A 21,650-nucleotide genomic window follows, 5' to 3' on the forward strand; every position below is an offset into this window, starting at 1 on the left:
GAGGAGACACGGGTGTGTACACGGCCTGGACACAAGGGTATGTTCTAGGCTGTGTGAAAACTAGAGCTAAATTTTCAAATTTTAAACAGGTTAGAGAAATACACGGGCGAACCACACGGCTGTTTGTTTGGACACACAGGTGTGTGGGAGACCACACGGGCATGGGAGAAGCGAACAACGTAGCACACAGCCTAGACACACGGGCGTGTCCCAGGCCTTGTGATGAATGGGAATTCGATATTCGCGATTAACACGGGCTAAACTCGTGCCACACGGGCGTGTGACACGACCGTGTTGCCCAACACGACCATACCATATTTTAACCCCCAAAACATAATTTTTATTTTGTCTTCTTCTTCCTCAAACCCTCTCAACCAGCCGCCGCCGCACCCCACCTTTCCCACGCCACCAATCCCCTCCTTCCTCCCTCTCCCCGACCGTCGACTGACCACCACCTCCCATTTCCCTTTCTCTTTCTTTCTTTTCCCTTTCTACCCTTCTTCCCCTCTCTTCTTCCTTTCCCCCACTACTTTCTTTTTCTTTCCCCCTTACCAGTACGGCCACCAGCTGCTTCCCTCACCGTCCACCCCTTGCGCCAACCACCACGCACCGCCGCAAGCCTCCTTGACCCACCGTAGTCCGCACCTCCGCCCGTAGTTCCTCCTTTTACCCCCACTTTTATGTTCTTTCAGTTTCATTTATTTATTTATTTATTTTTCTATTTTTTATTTTAGTTTAAATTTCTTTTATTATTTTAGAGGACATTAATTTGGTATAACTGATTAGTTAGCGTTTATTTTTAGATGTATTCACATAGCTTATTATTATATATATTAGGATCTTGATGCTATTGAATATTTTTTTATAGTGGTTTCATTATGAGCATTATTATGCATCACTTTTGTAACACCCCAAATTTGGGCCTTGACTGGGGGTCCGTAAGGAGGTTGTATATAGGTATTTAATTGTGTAATGAAATGAAACAATTAAATGTTTGCTTTAGTGGTTAATGGCTTTGAGAAGTGTTGGAGAAATCTTGGGTTTAAACTTGGGCTTTAGCAAAAATTTTGGTATTAAGTGAAAAAAAAAACTTGGATGCTTGGATGAGGGCCTTTTAAATTATTGTGGTAAATAAATGACACAAGGAAGCATGTAGTCTAGTGGTTGTGGCGTCATTAAGGTTGTATAGGAGCCTGGGTTCAAGCCTTGGCTCTTGCAATTTATTTTGGTTTTTTTAGGGAACCTGGACTTTGGCCTTTAGACCTTATAATTAATTGGGGATAAAATATGACACAAAAAGCCTTGTGGTTTAGTGGCAAGTAGCATGTGGAGCATCTGAGGGAAGGCATGGGTTTGCATCCCACGGCAAGCAAGGAGCATTTATTTTGCTAACAAGAGGCGGCAAGAGTTGGTGTTGAATTTAAACTCTGATGATGGAGGGATCCCACATCAGGAAGCTAACATAAGAGGGGATGCGAAGCTGGCTTTAAATAGATAGAACCATGAGGAGAGTAGAGGTACCTTTCTTGGCTGATCCCTTTCGTTGTATGGCGTGCTCGTTTGGGTTGGGTGTAGGTTAAGAGTGCTCGGAGCGTGGATTAACTCTAGTCTCCTATCAGGTGTGTATTTCTCACTACTCTAGCTATAGGATGGCTACTTCGAGCCACGATGGGCCGAAAGGGGTCATGTGGGCCCAATGGGCCTACGGGCCCAATCGGATAAGTTGTTTGATTGTGTAGTAAATATTGGACTAGGCTAGGTGAATCTCATATCTATGGCTAGATTTGGGCTAAAAGGGCCACACGAGCGTGTGGGCCCATTTGGGCCAAGAATAGGCTTTAGGCCCATTCGTATTATTATCCCTGTTTAGAATACTTTAGTTTACCAAATTACCAAAGTACCCCCGATTTACAGAATTACCGTTCTACCCTCGATTTTTAGAATTACCATTTTACCCTCGATTTTTAGAATTACCATTTTACCCTCGATTTATAGAATTACCGTTTTACCCTCGTTTATAAAATTACTGTTCTACCCTCAATTTACAAAATTACTAAAATACCCCCTGATTTGTAAAATTACTAAAATACCCACTGATTTGTAAAATTACTGAAATACCATCGACTTGTAAAATTTACCAAAGTACCCTCGGTTTATAAAATTATTGTTTTACCCTTGATTTACAGAATTACTGTTTTACCCTTGATTTACAAAATTACCATTTTACCCTCGATTGTGAAATTACTGAAATGCCTCTATAGGGTAGAATTACCAAAACACCCCTAGTTTGTAAAATTATCAAAATACCACTGGTTTGTGAAATTACCGAAATACCCTCAATTTGTAAAATTACCAAAATACCCCTCATTTACAAAATTAGAGAAATACCCTTGATTTGTAGATTTACCAAAACACCCTTGTAGGATGAAATGACTAAAATACCCCTAATAGGTAAAAAGACCGTAAAGCCCCTGTAGGGTAAAGTGACCGTAATACCCTTGTATGGTAAAATGATGAATACGCCCTTATGTTCCGTATGACTGATGTGCTTAGGATTTACATATATTGATATTGGAATAGTTAAGTTTGAGTGACAGGTGGTGGTTATTGTAAGTGATTGATTATGGAAATGTTTCAACTTCAACTCGTAACAGGTGTGTACTAACCCTTGTAATAGCTTAGATTAATATTTGCTGAGAAGCCGAAATGCTAAAATACCAGTATTTCGAGAACTTGTGATTTTGCCTTTGCTTAAAGTGTGATAGATACGATATGATCGGTGGTTGGATCGATGGAACAGGTAAGAACACAATTTTGTGCACGATGGTAAGTTGGGCCTCAATGGGCTGGAATTGGGCCCAATGGGCTTTCGGGCCCATTTGGGTAAAATTGATAGAAAATGGAATTTGGAAAAGTTGCATGATAACACGGTTAGTACTGTTGTAAAATTTGGATTAAGCAGGCTTAGTGGGCTAAATCGACATTAGTAGGGCCCGTTATAGGTTTTGGGCCCAAAAGCCCGAGTTTGATAAAGTGGGTTAAAGATCATTGTTTAAACACTCAAAAATATTGATAATTGTTGATAAACATGGAAAACCTTGATATTTGGTAAAATTATGAAATTACCCTTATAGTATGAAAATGACTGTTTTGCCCCTAGGTAAAGATGACCAGTATACCCCTAGGGTTTAATTATATTTTTGATACGTGGGATATGATATACATGATTGATATGATATGCACATGATATGTATAAAATGCACATGATATGTATGAAATGCACATGATGTATTCATAAATGCATTGGGTTGGGTTTTTATATGGATGGAGGAAGTGCAAAAGGGCTTATGCCCCAGTTTTTTGAAAAAGGGCTTATGCCCCAGTTTATCGAAAAGGGCTTATGCCCCAATTTATTGAAAAGGGCTTTGCCCCAGTTTATCGAAAAGGGCTTTGCCCCAGTTATTAAAAGAGGCTAGGCCTCTAGATATATGATAAAGCAGCTATGCTGCCAGTGGTGTGTTGGTTGGATGGGTTGAATCATTCCCCACATGGTGTGTTGGTTGGTACGGGTGGAGAGTAGCGGATGGTGGGTCAAGTAGTCTCCCCAAATGGGCTTGCATACATTCATTGGTATTTCATATGATATTGAAATGGGCTTGCATACATCCATTGACATTACATGTGATATTGAAATGGGCCTATGGGCCATACCGTTTACAGTAAAGGCTTCGGCCCAGTAACCGTTAAACGAAAGGCTTCGGCCCAGTATATGTCAAGACTAAATAGGGCTTTGGCCCAGATTGTACTGATACTGTGTTTTCACTGTTTGTATGTTATTGGGATTACACACTGAGTTTTCGTAAACACCCCCCGTTTCTAACTGTGCATGTAATCCCTAAGCTTAGATGGTTTGGAGCTGCGAGGGACTCGGAGATGGCCACACTACTATTTCTGTTTCTTTTAATTGCAATAAGTAGCCGAGTATTTCTTTATAAGTTTTATCTTATTAATGTTATTATTTGGTTTTGGGTTGTAATAAGACCATTTTAATTATTTTTCTGGGATTATTTTATTTTATACCCTATATTTTACTAATAACAATCCAAAATGGGTTAGACTTAGGCCGCGTTTTCAAAATGATAATTGTTTTCAAAATAACTCAACGATACAATTAATCAGTTTATCAAAAATATCTACTTAAATGAATTCTAACTCGTTTTTCTCAAAACCTAACCTCGCACCAAAGTGTGGTAATGGTTGTGGGCATGTCTAGGATTGGATCCATTCAAAGAGCTTGGTACTTAAACAGCCTTCATGGCTCACCTCTTCTGTTTTTGGATACCTACCTGGTGCGCAGCTTCCATTCACTTGGTTAAGCCTTATCAAACGATCGTTTTTTTAAAAACACTAAAACAAAGCGTGGATTTTTAACTTCAATGTGGCACGTCAGATTCGGCCATTACGTCTGGGCCGGGTTTGGGGTGTTACATTTAATGGTATCAGAGCTTAGGTTGCAAAACTCGGCTGTGGTATGGGTAGCAGAAAATTATTGTTGTTTTTCTTTTTCTAAAATTGGGGTTTGAAAAGGGTTTTTCTAAAATTTTGTTTTGAAATCTCTCAACGAAACTTGACTTGTTTCTGAAAAGATGTTACTGGAGGTGTGGCACACCGAGTCTTCGGTACCAAATCTGTAAGTTCTCAACTCTGTTTACTGTTATAGATTGAAATACTATATTGAGAAACCACTATAGATAGTAGCACTATACTGAAACTCTCTAGCTAAGAGTAAACTGTAACGCTTGAATTTAGATTTAGTATTTATTTGGTGTGTGTTCTGGAAATGTGGAAATTGGTTGCATGTGAAATCTATCTGCTCCGATGGACAAATGTTTTGGGTGTATGTTAGTATTATTGGTATCAAAGTGCGCAGCGGAAGTGTGGTGGTGTAGTCTGAGAGTGGAAAATTTCGAGGATGAAATTTCTTTAAGGGGGTAGAATTGTAACACCCCAAATTTAGGCCTAGAAGTATTGGGCCTTGAGTGGGGGTCCGTAAGGAGGTTGTATATAGGTATTTAATTGTGCAATGAAATGAAACAATTAAATGTTTGCTTTAGTGGTTAATGGCTTTGAGAAGTGTTGGAGAAATCTTGGGTTTAAACTTGGGCTTTAGCAAAAATTTTGGTATTAAGTAAAAAAAAAAAACTTGGATACTTGGATGAGGCCCTTTTAAATTATTATGGTAAATAAATGACATAAGGAAGCATGTAGTCTAGTGGTTGTGGCATCATTAAGGTTGTATAAGAGCCTGGGTTCAAGCCTTGGCTCTTGCAATTTATTTTGGTTTTTTTTAGGGAACCTGGACTTTGGCCTTTAGACCTTATAATTAATTGGGGATAAAATATGACACAAAAAGCCTTGTGGTTTAGTGGCAAGTAGCATGTGGAGCATCTGAGGGGAGGCATGGGTTCGAATCCCATGGCAAGTAAGGAGCATTTATTTTGCTAACAGGGGGCGGCAAGAGTTGGTGTTGAATTTAAACTCTGATGATGGAGGGTTCCCACATCAGAAAGCTAACATAAGAGGGGATGCGAAGCTGGCTTTAAATAGAGAGAACCATGAAGAGAGTAGATGTACCTTTCTTGGCTAATCCCTTTCGCTGTATGGCATGCTTGTTTGGGATGGGCGTCGGCTAAGAGTGCTCGGAGCGTGGATTAACTCTAGTCTCCTATTAGGTGTGTATTTCTCACTACTCTAGCTATAGGATGGATACGGGCCACGATGGGCCGAAAGGGGTCATGTGGGCCCAATGGGCCTACGGGCCCAATTGGATAAGTTGTTTGATTGTGTAGTAAATATTGGACTAGGCTAGGTGAATCTCATATCTGTGGCTAGATTTGGGCTAAAAGGGCCACACGAGCGTGTGGGCCCATTTGGGACGAGAATAGGCTTTAGGCCCATTCGTATTGTTATCCCTGTTTAGAATACTTTAGTTTACCAAATTACCAAAGTACCGCTGATTTACAGAATTACCGTTCTACCCTCGATTTATAGAATTACCATTTTACCCTCGATTTTTAGAATTACCATTTACCCTCGATTTATAGAATTACCGTTTTACCCTCAATTTCTAAAATTGCTAAAATACCCCTGGTTTGTAAAATTACTAAAATACCCCCTGATTTGTAAAATTACTAAAATACCCTCGACTTGTAAAAATTACCAAAGTACCCTCGGTTTATAAAATTACTATTTTACCCTTCATTTATAGAATTATTGTTTTACCCTTTATTTACAAAATTACCGTTTTACCCTCGATTGTGAAATTACTGAAATACCCCTATAGGGTAGAATTACAAAAACACCCCTAGTTTGTAAAATTACCAAAATACCACTGGTTTGTGAAATTACTGAAATACCCTCAATTTGTAAAATTACCAAAATACCCTTGATTTACAAAATTACAGAAATACCATTGATTTGTAGATTTACCAAAACACCCTTGTAGGATGAAATGACTAAAATACCTTAATAGGTAAAAAGACTGTAAAGCCCCTGTAGGGTAAAGTGACCGTAATACCCTTGTATGGTTTCGTATGACTGATGTGCTTAGGATTTACATATATTGATATTGGAATAGTTAAGTTTGAGTGACAGGTGGTGATTATCGTAAGTGATTGATTATGGAAACGTTTCAACTTCAACCCGTAACAGGTTTGTACTAACCCTTGTAATAGCTTAGATTAATATTTGCTGAGAAGCCAAAATGCTAAAATACCGGTATTTCGGGAACTTGTGATTTTGCCTTTGCTTAAAGTACGATAGATACGTTATGATCGGTGGTTGGATCGATGGAACAGGTAAGAGCACAATTTTCTGCATGATGGTAAGTTGGGCCTCAATGGGCTGGAATTGGGCCCAATGGGAAAAATTGATAGAAAATGGAATTTGGAAAAGTTGCATGATAACACGGTTAGTACTGTTGTAAAATTTGGATTAAGTAGGCTTAGTGGGCTAAATCGGCATTCCTAGGGCCCATTAGAAGTTTTGGGCCCAAAAGCCCGAGTTTGATAAAGTGGGTTAAAGATCATTATTTAAAAACTCGAAAATATTGATAATTGTTGATGAACATGGAAAACCCTGATATTTGGTAAAATTATAAAATTACCCTTATAGTATGAAAATGACTGTTTTGCCGCTAGGTAAAAATGACCAGTATACCCCGAGGGTTTAATTATAAATTTGATACGTGGGATATGATATACATGATTGATATGATATACACATGATATGTATAAAATGCACATGATATGTATGAAATGCACATGATATGTATGAAATGCATATGATGTATTCATAAATGCATTGGGTTGGGTTTTTATATAGATGGAGGAAGTGCAAAAGGGCTTATGCCCCAGTTTATTGCAAAGGGATTATGCCCGAGTTTACCGAAAAGGGCTTATGCCCCAGTTTCTTGAAAAGGGCTTTGCCCCAATTTACGAAAAAGGGCTTTGCCCCAGTTATTAAAAGAGGCTAGGCCTCTAGATATATGATAAAGCAGCTATGCTGGCAGTGGTGTGTTGGTTGGGTGGGTTGAATATTCCCCACATGGTGTGTTTATTGGTACGGGTGGAGAGTAGCGGATGGTGGGTCGAGTAGTCTCCCCAAATGGGCTTGCATACATTCATTGGTATTTCATATGATATTGAAATGGGCTTGCATACATCCATTGACATTACTTGTGATATTGAAATGGGCCTATGGGCCATACCGTTTACAGTAAAGGCTTCGGCCCAGTGATATGATTTATGAAAAGGCTTCGGCCCAGTAACCGTTAAACGAAAGGCTTCGGCCCAGTATATGTCAAGACTAAATAGGGCTTTGGCCCAGATTGTGCTGATACTGTGTTTTCACTATTTTTATGTTATTTGGATTACACACTGAGTTTTCGTAAACTCACCCCGTTTCTAACTGTGCAGGTAATCCCTAAGGTTAGATGGTTTGGAGCTGCGAGGGACTCGGAGATGGCCACACTATTGTTTCTGTTTCTTTTAATTACAATAAGTAGCCGATTTATTTCTTTATAAGTTTTATCTTATTAATGTTATTATTTGGTTTTGGGTTGTAATAAGGTCATTTTAATTATTTTTCTGGGATTATTTTATTTTATACCCTATATTTTACTGATAACAATCCAAAATGGGTTAGACTTAGGTCGCGTTTAAAAATGATAATTGTTTTCAAAATAACGCAACGATACAATTAATCAGTTTATCAAAAATATCTACTTAAATGAATTCTAACTCGTTTCTCTCAAAACCTAACCTCGCACCAAAGTGTGGCAATGGTTGTGGGCATGTCTAGGATTGGATCCATTCGAAGAGCTCGGTACTTAAGCAGCCTTCATGGCTCACCTGTTCTATTTTTGGATACCTACCTGGTGCGTAGCTTCCATTCACTTGGTTAAGCCTTATCAAACGACAGTTCTTTTAAAACACTAAAACAAAGCGTGGATTTTAACTTCAATGAGGCACGTCAGATTTGGCCATTACGTCTGGGCCGGGTTTGGGGTGTTACAACTTTCTTTTTAGATTCTTTTACAAGTCAATGTCATTAATATTTCTCTTGTTTAGTTTAATTAAGATTTTGATTCCTTATGGGCTCATATCTATTTTAATTTCGTCAATTGCTTTCTTATAGATTTGTTATGACAAACACTCGTGGCAAATCCAAAGTCGCCGTTCTCGCTTCGAAAACTGGAAGGGTCCTGGTGCAACCTCCTCGAGCACCTCAACCTAAGCTCGTCACCCTCTACTTCGATTTTCGTCAGGCCCACAGGACGACTTGTTTCAGCTTTTGCGCGTGCGACCGCTAGGTTTAGGCTGATGTATTGACTGGGCCATATTGGAGTAGGTCGAACTAGCTGATGAGGTTCGTACTTTTATTACCACTGCCCGTTAGGATCGGTTCTTTGTGATTATCGAGCCCACTTATTCAGAGCTTACCTTGGAGTTTTGCACTATTTCCCATCTACAGCATGTGATGAATACCCATGACGAGGCTGGTACTATCACTTGCCGACTTGGTGGCTTACTGTGAAATATGAGCGTCCCTAAGTTTGGCGCAGCTTTGGACATCTACACCGATGAGTTTATAGGTGCCGATAACTTTCTTCACCTCCACCGTCACATCTATTACTCACCTTAATGCTGTTAGATCGATGTCACAGCTAGCCAGATCTGTTATGACGCGAGTTGCTCGAAGGCGACATCTCTTTCTCCAGCTCTATGATTCATCCACGCCTTATTAGCTTACACGTTGACTGGCAGGAAAGTACAAGATTTGTAAGCACTACTGATGCATACTATCTTTGGAGCATGGCGACTAGTTACGTCTTTGATTTGGCATACTTCATAGCACTGGTTTTTCGCCATCAGATGGACCGCCGTAGGAGGGGTCCCATTTGTCTTGGTCCCTACGTGACTTGTCTCGCTCGACACTTCGGCCTCTTCGACACTCTAGAGATGTCATCGACACTAAACTAGTAGGCTAGATGGCTCATCAAGGAATTTCTAGTATGATCCACATGAGGATGATAGAGTGACACCTTGGATTCAACCCCCCTCAGTATAGACTCATTCACTCTGATGACCAGGATGAGCCAGAGGGCACTACTAATGATGTCCCTCCCCCTCACGAGGACCTATACCTACCACCACCACTGAGTCACCAACCTTTTGCTACCACCATGACTGGTATATCTGAGTGACTCACTCGCTTCGAGCAACAGTGTTTTGCGAGGTTCGACAACATCGAGGCAACTTGCAGCTTATCTGTCAGCACTTTCACATCTCGCCTCCACCACCGCCACCTCGTGATGCTGATGCATCTGATGATGAGGACCTTTGAGTCCATTTATTTTATTATTTTTGTTTTATTTATTTTTTAAAGACTTCTGTTTTATATTTTGAACTATGTTTATCTTTATGGTTATTATCAAGTAATCTCTTAATTCTCTTCCACAGTGGTGTTTATTTTCTTATTAGTAACTCAGCATCATGCGTTTTATTAGCTTTATCTACAGCTCTAGCTCTCACTATTCCAAGGATTTCATAAAAAAATTCAGGGCAGTTTTGCTTCTCTCCCTCTCTTCTGATTTTATGCTTATATTATTATTATCTATCTTCGTACATTGAGGACAATGTACATCTTTAATGTGGGGAGGTTATTTATATGTTTATTAGAAAATCCCTGAATTTTTATCTCGTTCTCAAATAATTTTCTCATATTATTATTAGAGTGAATTCTGATTGATTTATAATTTTTTTTTATATGTTTTGAATTAAATCATAAGTAATTGTACATTGATTATTTAACCTTAAGACATTAGAGAATCAAGCATGCTAAGTTGACTTTTGAGAATTAAAATTGCTGGGTTGTTTCCTTGAATTGAGGTATTATCTTGAAGTTCTGAATTCACAGGATTGACATCAAAAGCCATAATTTTTGTGAGATCTTAAGCCTTTAGAGCATATATCATTTCTTGCTCACTTTTATTACTGCTTATGAGTGTCTTAATACTGATTTGTTATTCTAAAACTTGCTTTGATTATACATATCGAGACCACACCATTGATTTGATATACATGTTGACAAAATGTGTAAGAATTGTCCCTTGATGGTTTGAGATTCGTGCTTTCTGGCTGACTTGATGTTGTTGCCATTTGATTAGTTTGACATAATTCTACGTATGGACTGGTTGACTTTGCATGATACTGTTGTAAATTGCAAGAGAAAGACTATTGATTTACGGTGCTAGAATGATGAGATTATTTGGATTCAATCTAATGATCTGAATGGTTTACCAGCAATGATTTCCTCGATAGTAGCTCAGAAATATGTGAGGAAAGATTGCGAAGGTTATTTTTCCTATGTGCTTGATAATAAAGTGGCTGAAAGAAACATTGAATCAGTACCTGTTGTGCATGAGTATCTGGATGTGAGAATTACTAGGTTTGCCACCTATTCGAGAGGTAGAGTTCGGTATTGAGTTAATGCCAGGGATGACTCCGATATCGATAACTCCGTACAGAATGGCACCTACTGTTGTAGGAGTTGACAGATAAAGGTTTCGCGTGACTGAGTTTCTCTCCTTAGGGTGCACCAGTTTTGTTTATAAAAAAGAAAGATGAAACTATGAGAATGTGCATCAATTATAGATAGCTTAATAAGGTGACTATAAAGAATAAATACCCGTTGCCATGGATTGATGATTTGTTTTATCAACTGAAAGGGTCTACAGTGTTTTCAAAGATAGATTTGAGATCAGACTATTGTCAGTTACGAGTTAAAGACTCTGATTGCCAAAGACTACTTTTTGGATGAGGTACAGACTTACCAATACACCTGCTATTTTCATGGATTTGATGAATTGGATCTTCAAACGGTATCTGGATCGGTTTGTGGTTGTGTTCATAGATGACATTTTGATTTACTCTCGTGATGAAACAGAGCATGCCAAACATTTAAGACTTGTGTTATAGACTCTGCGAGATAAACGGTTGTATGCAATGTTCAGTAAATGTGACTTTTGGTTGAGTGAAGTCAGTTGTCTGGGCCATGTTGTATCAACATCAGGTATTCAGGTTGAACCGAGTAAAATTTCAGCTATACTTGATTGGAAACCTACGAGAAATGTTTCTGAAGTCTGTAGTTTTTTGGGACTTACTGGTTATTATAGACAGTTTGTGAAAGGTTTCTCTATGATTCCAGCCCCGGTGACGAAGCTATTACAGAAAGATGTTAAGTTCGAGTGGTCAAAAAAGTGCTAGAAAAGTTTTGATCAGTTGAAAGCCCATTTGACCGAAGCTCTAGTGCTAGTTCAGCCAGAATCAGGAAAAGAATTTGTTATTTTTAGTTATGCATCTTTAAATGGTTTGGGATGTGTTTTGATGCAGGAAGCAGAGTTATAGCTTATGCCTCGAGATAGTTAAAGCCACATGAAAAGAACTATCCAACGCACGACCTAGAATTGGCAGCTATCGTGTTTACATTGAAAATTTGGCATCACTATCTGTTTGGTGAGAAATGTCATGTTTATTCTGATCACAAAAGATTGAAATAGTTGATGACGAAGAAAGATTTCAATTTGAGACAATGCGATGGTTAGAATTGCTAAAAGACTACGAGCTTGTGATTGACTATCACTCGGGAAAGGCTAATGTTGTTGCTGATGCTCTAAGCCAAAAATCACTATTTACTTTGACTGCAATGAATGTGCATATGGCTATGTCTGATGATGGTTTGATGATAGCTGAATTAAAAGCAAGACCGTTATTTGTTCAGCAGATTAGTGATGCTCAGAAAGTTGATGATGACTTGATAGCAAAATGAGCTCAATGTGATTCAAATGTTGATTCAGAATTCAGAGTGGATACTGAGGATTCTCTAAGATTCAGAAACCAAATATGTGTACCAAGAAATTCAGAATTGGTTCAGATGATTTTGAATGAAGCTCACAGTAGTCGGTTATCTGTTCGCCCATGTAGTACGAAGATGTACCTTGATCTGAAACAACTTTACTGGTGGCATGGTATGAAACGAGACATTTCTAACTTTGTTTCGAATTGTTTAGTCTGTTAGTAAGTGAAACCTGAGCATCAGGCACCTTCTGGATTACTTTAGCCAATCATGATACTTGAGTGGAAATGGGACAGAGTTACTATGGATTTTTTATCTGGTTTACCGTTGACATCGAGCAAGAAAAATGCAATCTGGGTTGTTGTTGATAGATTACTAAATTGACTCATTTTGTTCCGATACGTACAGACTACTCGTTTGATAAGCTAGATGAATTGTATGTTTCTCTGATTGTGAGGTTATACGGGGTACCTATCTATATTATTTTGGACAAAGATCCGAGGTTTACATCGCGGTTTTGGAAGAAACTGCAAGATGCACTAGGTATGTAACAGCCCGATTTAGACCCTAATCGAAATGGTGGTTTTGTGACCACGAATTTGAGTCATAAAAAAATTTAAAAATTATTTTTCGTGATTATTTTGTGTGAATTTATATATGTGAAATTTTCGTGATTTAATTTTATCGTGTAAGTGTTCAATTAAATAAAAGGACTTAATCGCGTAAAATGAAAACTTAATAGTTTAAAGCATAAGTGTCGAATTGTTAGTGGCTTTCTAAATTGGAGCATTTATGTTGTAAATAACCCACTAAAACTTGTAATGGCCGGTTGTGCCCTTGTTAAATATATTTTAGCTATTAAATGGTAAAGGTTAATTAGGTAAAATAATAAGTCAATAAATATGATATAATATATGATAATTAGAATAAGCTTTCATTTTATTTATCAAATCGGTCTTGAAGATAACTTAGCAACGATCTCAAAATATAAAAATTATCAAAAACTGAGCTAGAACTTACCTTGAATCAAGCTGGAAAATGCCGAACCTAGGTTTTCTTTTCTTTTTCTTTCTTATTTTAGTTTTGTTCAAGAGAAAATAAAATGAAAGCTTATTCTAATTATCATATATTATATCATATATATTAACTTATTACTATTTTACCTAATTAACCTTTACCATTTAATTACTAAAATATATTTAACAAGGGCATAACCGGCCATTACAAGTTTCAATGGGTTATTTACAACATAAATGCTCCAATTTAGAAAGCCACTAACAATTCGACACTTATGCTTTAAACTATGAAGTTTTCATTTTACGCGATTAAGTCCTTTTATTTAATCAGGCACTCAAACGATAAAATTAAATCATGAAAATCTCACTAATATAAATCCACACAAAATAAACGCAGAAAATAATTTTCAATTATTTTTCTGAATCAGATTCATGGTCTCGAAACCACCGTTCAGATTAGGGTCTAAATTGGGCTATTACAAGGTACGAAATTACATTTTAGCATTGCTTTTCATCTGCAAATAGATGGTCAGTCCGAACGAATTATTCAGATACTTGAGGATATGTTGAGATGTTGCATTCTCGAGTTCGATGGTACGTGGGAATGATACTTACCCCTGATTGAATTTGCATACAATAATAGCTTTCAATTAAGTATCAGAATGGCACCGTATGAGGCTTTGTATGGTCTTAAATGTCGTACACCATTGTATTGGACTGAGCTCAGTGAAAATAAGATACACGGGGTCAATTTGATTAGAGAGACTGAACAGAAAGTAAAAGTGATCCGTGAAAGTCTGAAAGTAGGGTCAGATCGTCAGAAATCGTACGCGAACTTGAAACGAAAAGATATAGAGTTTCAGATTGGGGACAAAGTCTTTTTGAAAGTATCACCATAGAAGAAAATACATAGATTCAGTCGTAAAGGTAAATTGAGTCTGAGATTTATTGGGTCGTATGAGATTATGGAGCGTATCGGGTCGGTTGCTTACAGGCTGTTGTTGCCACCTCAACTAGGAAAGATCCACAATGTATTCCATGTTTCGATGCTTCGTAGATATCAATCAAATCCCTCACATGTGATTAGTTCATCTGAGATTGAGATTAAGTCCGATATGACATATGAGGAAGAACCGATTCGCATTCTGGCTCATGAGATTAAATAGTTGTGAACTAAGAAAATTTCGTTAGTTAAGGTACTATGGCACAAACACAGAGTTGAGGAAGCAACGTGGGAACTAGGGGATGCAATGAAAGAGCGTTATCCAAATCTATTCACCGATAAGATTTTTGGGGACGAAAATTCCTATGGGGGAGAGTTGTAATAGCCCGATTTAGACCCTAATCAAAACGGTGGTTTCGAAACCACGAATCTGCGTTAGAAAAATATTTAAAAACTATTTTCTGTGTTTATTTTGTGTGAATTTATGTCTATGAAATTTTCGTGATTTAATTTTATCATTTAGGTGTCCGATAAAATAAAAGGACTTAATCGCATAAAATGAAAATTTAGTGGTTATTTCTAAAAGGGGTCGAATTGCATTTGGCTTTTTCAATGGAAGCCTTTATGTTACAATTAGCCCATTGGATGAATAAGTGGACGGTAATGGCCAAGGAATATAATGGTTTTAAGTTAAATTATAAAGGTTAAATAAGTAATTTGGTTAATAAACATATAATAACTAAAACAAAGTTAACATATTCATTTTATTTTTCTATGTTCATCCAACGAAAATAAGAAACAAAAGAAAGAAATAAAAGAAGCTAGGTTCGGCCATCCTTTCAAGCTTGATTCAAGGTTCGTTCTTAGTCGGTTTTTGATAATTTTTACGTTTTTGAGATCGTTGCTACGAGTACTAGTAAACCCATGCTTGAATTTTTTATTTTGGTGAATAATGTGAGTTATGCCATTGTTGAGAGCTTATGATTTTTGTTGTTTGATGATGAAATATGAAAGATATGTTTTAGATTAACATGTTTTGTACTCGAGTTTTTGATGATTTTGAGTAATTATGACTAAATTGAAAAAATAATAATTTGAGGGATTAAAATGTGAAATAAATGAAATATATTGACTTGTATGAATATGGGTAAGATTCGGCCTGATGGGTATTGTGAAATTTTTCATATTTTGTGTTTTGTACAATAGGAACTAAATTGTAAAAAGTGTAAATGTCAGGGGTAAAATGGTAATTTTCCCATTTATGTGTTTTTGGAATAAATTGAATGAAAATATGTTTGAATGAGCTTAATTTGAATATGTTTAGATCAAGAACCAAAGAAATTGAATTTGGATCGGGGGAAAACGAAAGTTGTCGACTAGCTATCCCGTTCTGTTTTACATTGTCTGAGGTAAGTTTATAAGCAAATAGATGTACTTAATTTTAATTAAATGCAAAGTATATAGGCTGAAATGAAATATATGAATTTATATATGCTATTTCTGAATGTGTATAAGCTTGGTAACCATGTTCATGCATTCGTTTCGACTAAGTTACGACGTCCGAAAGCCCCTATGAACCTTAGGAATAGTTAGGATACATATTTCATGACATAGAATTCCAATATATGTGTGCGAGTAAGACCATGGCATCGATATGCGACTCTGATATATGTGTGAAAGTAAGACCCTGTCTAGGACAGTGGCATCGATATGTGGCTACATGTAAGACCAGGTCTAGGATATTGGCATTGTATGATATGTGTGATTATCCAAGTGTCCTGTCCAATTCTGAATGGTTCATCGGGAAAAGATAAATTGTGTTCGAATGTATAAATGAGCTAAATGGCTAGGTATGAATTAACTTGATACCTACTTGATATGAGGTAAGTAAGTACTTTGAATAGTTGTTGTAGATCATGTACGATACAAATGAAGAATATATGTGTATGTGGTATGTGTATTCGACTTGTGAATGAATAACTTGTGTATCATTGAAATGTTTCTTAAACATGTGCATATATGATTTGGTAAATTCGGCCATATAAGTAATATATATATGATGTTATACTATGATTCTTGAGCTTGCGTATGTGAGTAAATGTATGTATGGTTTATTATGACTATTTGGTTTGGAAGTTGATTAATAATATGATAAATTGACTATGTGAGTTTTCGGCTAGGTGGGTAATTGTCTATGAAAATATATTAATTATGGGATTTGTATGTTTGAGGTCAAGCATGGTAATGTTAATGTAATTCGTTTAATTAATATGAGTTGACTATATTATTGAGTTGTTTGTTTTCTTATGACTTACTAAGCTATAAAAGCTTACTCTATGTGTTCATGTTATTCTGTTATATAGATTTTTGGATCAAGTTATTCTGTTATTCTATTATCTACTGCTTCGGTATTTAAATAATTGAACTCGAATTGTGGCATGTATAGGCTAAAATGTGCTTTGAAATGTTGGATTTTGATTTTGTATAATTTGAGCCATGGCTTAATTTCCATGTTAATTTCGATTATGTTTTGATTATGGTTTGAGCTCACTTTTGGTTATAATGCTATATACTATGCATGAATGGTTTATGTGATAAAAGCTATATGTTTTGGAAATGGCCTGATAATGGTTGGTGAAGTTGGAAATGGTTGATGTAATGATCATTGTATGTATACATTTTCATAGCATGATTAATTGGTTCGGCTAGGGATTTGCATAGGTAAAACATATACGATTGGTTTGAAAAACTACTTCAATAATGTATTAGTATATTCGGACATAAGATAGAATTGAATAAGATGGTTATATTTAAGTTGTGATTTAGCACTACTTAAATAAATATTTATGCATATGATAATTTGACTTGATTTGCTTGATACATGGTATTTAAGATTTATGTTTTGAATATGTTTATATATGGTTAACGTCTTGTAATGATAGAAATAATCTCCTTTAGTTGATAAGTATTTTTGGTCAAACTTAGTTGGATTATGATTGCATGCTTAAACTTGGTTACCATGAATTTGTTATTAAAGTTGGGTCATGAATGACAATAAATGAACCATAGCTGAAGATGTCCAAATGCTGATCGTTATTTGGTTATTTAATATGTAATTTTAGACATATTGATTGGTATAGGTAATAAGTGTACTTTTGGGTGGTATGTGTGCTCATAAATTGGTTAAATTTACCAAGGCCAATGCACATGATCTAACGACTAAGAATAGGTATGTATAGTCTTTAATGATTAATACTTTAAATGAAGCATATAGAAATGCATGGTTATTGTCGTATGGATGTTTCAACTTGTACTTAAGTGCAAAACATGCAAGTTCAAAATTGACCTTGACCTAAGCTGCATATGTAAGTAGTTTTATTCATATGTATTATGGCTTATTAAATTATAAGAATATGTATGTGATTTTTTTGGTGGTTTTTCGCATAATTACATAAATGATTTAATATTATGTTTGACTATGTTGAAAATAATTAATGATGTGTATATTAATGCATTATACACATTAAGTATTATGTTGAAATTTGATATGACTTGTGTTTACAATGTCCAAAATCAATGTATGTTCTGAAATGTAAGTTAACTACATTTTATTTATAAATGGGTTTGACTTGGGTGAATATATATTAATGTTTGAAATTGTGCTTTTGATCGGTAGTGCCTCATAACCCTAATTCGGCGACGGATACGGGTTAGGGGTGTTACACGATCAGTCCTTGAGAAAGACAAGTTGAATGGATTAAACTTCCTTAGCTGGTTTTGAAATTTGAGGATTTTCCTCAAACAATAACAAAAACTATGTCACTGAAGAACCTCTTCCTAATGAACCAACAAATAATGCCTCTAGAGCTGATAAGGAAGCTTATAAAAAGATCCTTGAGAACATGTCATACATAGGATGTCTAATGCTTGTCACCATGACTCTTGAGCTTCAAAAGCAACATAAGGATACGGTCGCCTATGATATGATCTAGCACCTCAAAGATTTATATGAGGGGTAAGCATGTTAAGAGAGGTGAGAGACCTCTAAAGCTCTATTTCAATACAAAATGGTGGAGGGAACTCCTATGGGAACTCAGATTCTCAAGATGATAGGCTATATAGAAAGCCTTGAAAAACTAGGATCTCCTCTAGGTGAGGAATTGGCCATTGATGTTATCCTGCAATTTTTGCTGGAAAGTTTTAGCCAATTTGTACTTAATTTCAACATGAATTAAATTAATAAGACTTTTCAACAGTTACTCAGCTTGTTACGAATTGCTAAAAGTAACTTGAAAAAGGTTGAGCCTCAGTCCATTATAATGGTTCACAATGACAAGGGAAAAGGAAAGCCTAAGGTTAAGGAAAACCCTAAGGACAATGGCAAGGCTAAGCCTAACAAAGGAAAAGATGCATAGAAACCTAAATGAGGAATTGTTAAGGAAGGAAAGTGTTTCTATTATGGTAAGACCGAACATTGGAAGAGGAACTCCCTTGCCTATCTTGTAGAGGTCAAGAAGGCAAAGGAAAATGGAGCGTTCGCTTCAGGCATTTATGTTATTGATATTAATTTATCAACATCTAGTTATTGGGTATTAGATATCGAATGTGGTTATCATATTTGTACCTCTCTAACAGGACTGCAATAGAGTAGAAATCTGGCTAAAGAAGATGGACCTACGAGTTGGGAATGGAGCAAGAGTTGTTGCATTAGCTGTAGGAACACGTATTTTATCATTGCCTAATGGACTTGATTTAATTTTTGAGGATTGTTATTTTGTGCCTAGTTTTACTAGAAACATTATTTCAATTTCTTGTTTAGATAAAATTGGTTTTGAAATAATTATTAACAATAATTGTTGTTCATTTTATTTCAATTCTGTTTTCTATAGTTCGACACAATTAATAAATGGCCTCTACATTTTAAATCAAGATATGTTCATTTATAACATAAATACTAAAAGATAAAAATTAAATTATTATAATCAAACTTATCTTTGGCATTTTCATTTAGGCTATATAAGAGAGAAGCACATATCAAAGCTCCATAAAGATGGATTTTTAGATTCATTTGTTTTTGAACAATTTGTTGTATGTGAGTCTTTCTTGTTGGGTAAAATGACTAAAGCCCCTTTTAATAGTAAAAGTGAGTGAGGAAGTGATTTGTTGGGTATAATACATAATGATGTATGTGGACCAATGAATACACAAGCCAGGGGAGGTTTTCAATACTTCTTTACTTTCACTGATGACTTTAGTAGATATGGGTATATTTATCTTATACGCCATAAATCTGAAGCCCTTGAAAAGTTCAAATAATTTAAGAATGAAGTACAATACCAACTAGGCAAAAGTATTAAGACACTTCAATCAGATAAAGGAGGATAATATTTAAGCTTTTAGTTTGATGAGCTTTTGAAGGAATGTGAGATTGTCTCACAACTTACACCTCCTGGTACTCCAGAATGGAATGGGGTTTACGAGAGGAGAAATTGAACATTGTTAGACATGGTTTGGTCAATGATGTGTTGATCTTTCTACTTCTTTTTGGGGACATGCACTTGAGACAACTACTTTCACACTAAATCGTGTTCCATCAAAATCGATTCAAAAGACACAATATGATATATGGATTGGGAGGCATTCTAATATGTATTTTATGAAGATTTGGGGCTGCAAAGCTTATGTTAAAAATTAAATATCTATAAAGCTCGAACCTAAATATCAAAAGTGCATATTTGTGGGATATCCTAAAGAAACTAAAGGATATTATTTCTTCAACCTACTGAGAACAATGTGTTTGTTGCTTGGACAAGAGTCTTCCTTAAGAGAGAACTTATATCTAGAAAAGAAAGTGGTAGAAATGTTGAACTTGGAGAAATTTGATAACAGTAGTAGATCATTGAACCAGAGACTGAACAACAACAAGTTCTACAAATTGTTGCGGAGTAATCAATTATTTTGGAAACACAACCACCGCGAAGATTTTTAACAGAAATCCATGCACCTTAGAGACATTTATTTCTCATTTCAACACATGGTGATGTTCTACTTATGGATCAATATGAGCATAGGACATATCAAGAAGCGGTGGCAAGCCTAGATTCTTATAAATAGCTTGAAGCCATGAGGTCTGAGATGGATTCCATGTTAGAAAACCAAGTATGGATCTTGGTTAACCCTCCTGAAAAGGTTAAACCTATAGGTTGCAAGTGAGTTTTCAAAAAGAAAATCGACATGGATGGTAATGTAAAAAATAAAAAGGGTGATTAGTTACTAAAGGTTTTCTCCAAGTTCATTGTATTGACTATGATGAAACTTTTTCTCATGTTGCTATGTTTAAATCCATTCGGATCTTACTTGCAATAGATGTGTTTCATGATTATTAAATATGGAAGATGGACGTTAAAACAAATTTCTTTAATGGGAAACTAGAAGAGGATGTGTACATGACACAACTTGAAGGTTTTGTCGATCTAAAAGATTCTGGTAAGATATGCAAGCTACAAAGATCCATTTATGGACTAAAGCAAGCTTCTTGAAGTTGGAATCATCCTTTTAATGATATGATCAAAGAATTTGGTTTTATCAAAAATGAAGATTAGCCTTGTGTTTATAATAAAATTAGTGGCAGTACTATTGTATTCTTGGCACTTTATGTTAATGACATACTTATCATAGGAAATGACATACCTACCCTACAGTCTGTTAAGACTTGGTTGGGAAGTTGATTTTCTATGAAGGACTTGGGTGAGGCTATATACATAGTTTGAGTCAAAATCTATGCAGATAGATCAAGATGACTCCTAGGTCTAAGCAAAAGTGTATACATAGATAAAGTACTGAAAATGTTCATTATAGAAGAATCTTAGAGAGGATTTCTACCTATGAGACACGATATTTCACTCTTGAAGGAAATATGTCCTTCAAATTCATAAAAGAGACGTGTGAGTAAGATTCCATTTGTTTTGGCTATTGGATCTATCATGTATGCCATGCTTTGTAGTCGTCCAAATGTATTACATGCTTTAACCATGACGAGTCGGGACCAAGTAGTGATGCAATCTTGTACTTGTGAGTTGATCCAAGTCGTAGGTGCTCTCGATCATAAAATTAAAAAGTATAGGTTTAGTTCTTTAAAGGGGTTGGAAACGAACAAGTTGGCTTGAAAACAAAGGGTTAAGTGTTTAGAGATGGTAAAAATGGGCTCAGTCTAAGGCAAAAGAAAGAACCAATATTATATGGTAATATTGACCCGAATCTTATAATAGCTCTTA

Source organism: Gossypium hirsutum, chromosome A13 (genome assembly GCF_007990345.1).
Source record: "Gossypium hirsutum isolate 1008001.06 chromosome A13, Gossypium_hirsutum_v2.1, whole genome shotgun sequence".
Classification (NCBI taxonomy): Eukaryota; Viridiplantae; Streptophyta; class Magnoliopsida; order Malvales; family Malvaceae; genus Gossypium; species Gossypium hirsutum.